Source organism: Rhinolophus hipposideros (genome assembly GCF_964194185.1).
Source record: "Rhinolophus hipposideros genome assembly, chromosome: X".
Taxonomy (NCBI): Eukaryota; Metazoa; Chordata; class Mammalia; order Chiroptera; family Rhinolophidae; genus Rhinolophus; species Rhinolophus hipposideros.
This window is the reverse complement of record NC_138046.1, coordinates 7,327,985-7,331,472: the sequence shown is the minus strand read 5'-3', so window position 1 is coordinate 7,331,472 and position 3,488 is coordinate 7,327,985.

The window sequence follows — 3,488 nt, the reverse complement described above, 5'->3', positions numbered from 1 at the left end:
TGACTGGCCGGACCATCCCCAGCTCCATTCTCCCTTGTCCAACGCTATTCTAGGACGGGCAGGGGAGGCAGCTCGGGTGCCAGAGACTGGCCAGGCCAGAGGCAGCTTCCTCCTGGGGCAGGTTGGCAACAAGGCACCAGCTCTGTACCAGGTCCTCGGGACTCCATGGGGAAAGGGCCTGCAGAAGGGGTCCAGGGCGAAACAGCAGTGGGGCGGCCAGGCCGAAGGAGGCAATGGAACAATTTAGCAAGGGGCAGGGGCCTGGGCAGCACGTGCAAGATGTGGACACCTCTCGCAGGGCCACTGTGGGTGCCATGTGGGCCTGGTAGATAGGAAAGCGGAGAGTGAAGGTTCTCCTGCAAATCCATGGACGCAGCAGTCAGCTGCGATCCACAGAGGGCAGCGGCTCCATCTCTCCTCTGCGCACCTCCCTTTCTTTTATTGGGGAAGGGGAACAGGACTTTATTGGGGAACAGTGTGTACTTCCAGGACTATTTTCCAAGTCAAGTTGTTGTCCTTTCAGTCTTAGTTGTGGAGGGCGCAGCTCAGCTCCAGGTCCAGTTGCCATTGCTAGTTGCAGGGAGCAGAGCCCACCATCCCTTGCGGGAGTCAAACCAGCAACCTTGTGGTTGAGAGGACGCGCTCCAACCAACTGAGCCATCCGGGAGCTCAGCGGCAGCTCAGCTCAAGGTGCCGTGTTCAATCTTAGTTGCAGGGGCAGAGCCCACCATCCCTTGCGGAACTCGAAGAATCAAACTGGCAACCTTGTGGTTGAGAGCCCACTGGCCCATGTGGGAATCGAACCGGCGGCCTTCGGAGTTAGGAGCATGGAGCTCCAACCGCCTGAGCCACCGGGCCGGCCCTGTGAACCTCCCTTTTTGTGGCAGGAGGCCTGGGACCTTCTCTGAGAGAGGTGGCCTCACCGCTGCAGGCAGGGATGGCACTTCAAGAGCAGCAAGCACAGATTCAGAATGTCGGCCCACATCTGCACCAGTCAGGGCAGGTGGCTGGCCCACTCAGCTGGGGGGACCCACAGGGGTGCTGCAAGCTGGGCTCAGGCTGTCTGGGGAGCTTCCCAGGAGCTCTGAGTTCACAAATCAGCTCCTGGTCCCCCGTCCGACAGGTCAAAGCCAGTGTGGGTGGCAGGTATCTGCCAAGGCTGCCTGAAGAAAGCAGGGTCCTGGAGTAGGGGCAGTCCCAGACAGCAGTTGCCCCAGGCATTTGCCCACACAGGGAAGCAGAGTCAAGGGGAAGCAAGGGCATAACCGTAAGAGGAGGCATGTGCATCAACTCAGTACAAAGGTCAGGTGGGACTGCAGCTGGAGCAGAGGTCGGGGGCCAGGAGCCTCAAGGGGGGGCAGGAAGGAAGCTGGGCGCTGAACCTGGGGTGCTCTCTTCCTCTGCCTGGCACTCCCTGTGCCTGGCCCAGGCTGGCAGCCAAGCCCCAGATCCGTGACCCAACCTCCCACCTACCATCTCATGGGGATACTCTGGGAAGGCCTGACGTCCTCCAGCCCAGCCCTGCCTCCCTTGCATAGATCCCTCACACACCTCCACCACTCCAGCGTTCTCGCCAAGCATCGGAGCCGTCCCGTGATGCCTGGCTCCCCTCCGCCTGCCCTGTGTCTGATATGGCTCCAGCTGCGATTGCTTCCCTTCCTCCCAGATACCTTCCAGGTCTGTTCACTTCTCATCTCTCCACTGAGCACACACTCTTCCCCCTCTTAAGCGCTCACTCAGTCTTCCTGCCTGGAGGCCAGGCGACGATCACTGTGCCCCAAAGCCTTGCTCCCTTTAACACAAATGCAGGCTGCTTGGGGGGTTTCTGGAAGGCTCTAGCCCTCTCCCCTGCAGCAGTCCCTTAGGGGCTGAGTGAAGTTTGGGACATACACACAGACGCATGTATTTGTCTTGCACATAACCGGTGAAAATCACTTGATCCCCATCGGGGGCATACAGGGAGGCTGGGCCCTTCATCCCAAGACTCTCTGCGCAATCAGATCTTGGAAGAGGACTCCTCCAAGGGGCCTGTCAAACGGCCCCCCTCCTGTTGGCCCAGAATGGTGGCTGGTACCAGAGGTGAGCTTCCTGGGTGAGGACTGAGCTGGCAGGGTCAGCATCAAGGCATTTATGACCTGGCTGTGGGTCAGTGGAAGCCTCCCTCTCTCCCTCCCCCGGCCGGCCTGCCTCACCCCACCCCATCCAGACCAGGCCTGCTGGGCCCTGCTCTGCCTTGCCTGGCCTCCCCTCACCCAGCCCTTGGAGGGTCCAGAGAGCCAGGAGCCAGCATAAGAGGGGGCAAGGGGAGGGGTGGCCCCAGGCTGCCAGCTAAAAGGGGCCCATGTCAGCAGTGAAGGCAGCACTGAGGGGCGTCTCCAAGGACAAACATGTCTGTTTTCTACTTGGCTGGCCTGTGGAGGTAAAGAGCTCTGTGTGTGTGTGTGTGTGTGTGTGTGTGTGTGTGTGTGTGTGTGTGTCTCCATCCCAGAGACTCCAGGAGAGGAGCTGGCATTCAGGAAGTGCCTTCAGGTTTTTGAACAAAGGGGACAGCTTCTGCTGTCTCCCTCTCTGAAGCCCTGTCCTCTGATGCAGCAGCCGTGTGGTCGTGTATGTCCGGCTCTCCTATGCCTCCCGCCCCATTTTTACCCCAAATACACACACGCATACATGCCACAGGGAAAGCCCCTGAACAGGTTAAGCATTCATGCCTCCATGCTCTGACCCATGCTGTCCCCCTGCCTGGAATGACTTTCTTCCCTGCTTGTGGGGACAGAGTCCCAGACAGCAGTTTCCAGGCTCTCGGTCTCACGTGGGAAGGTGCTGGCTCGGGTAATAGATGGCCATCAACTGTGACTGGTTGGCCATCAGCCGTAACCGGTAAGCCATTGGCCACTGATATAACTGTCGTGGCTACGCTAGCAAGAGCGGATTGCAGTTAGCAAGGGGTTGGTTGGTGGGTTGGTTGGCAGAGAAGTGGACAGTAGGTTGCGGACAGTGTGGCTCCTGCTTCCTGTGACTCCAACCAAGCCGCTAACGAGACTATAGTGGTATGACTCCCCTACTTATGGTTCCGTGGGTGTTCCTTTTTGGCCTCACCATGTCCTGCGTTCTTATGTGGGGAGCGGGAGCTGAGACCCCGCATGACACTGCTCCACCTGGTGAACTCCTGTTTCAAGACTCATTTCCGGGGCCCACCCTCTGTGGAGCTTTCCCTGGTCCCCCTATCTGTGGATTTTTAGGGCCATTTGTTGAAAGCTGTCCACTTTCTCCTGGGTCCTCAGCTACCCTGTCAAAAACAACCCCCAGACTTAGATTATCCCTGGAAACCAATCAAGCCAGTTAATTCATTCATTCCACAGACATATGTTGGATGCCAATGATGTTATGATTCCTCTTAACAGTAAGCTCTTAGTTAACATAACTAATCATCAATTGCGATGTACATTTAGGAAAAGCTGTAATTTAGAACAAGGCTGAAAGAGATGCCA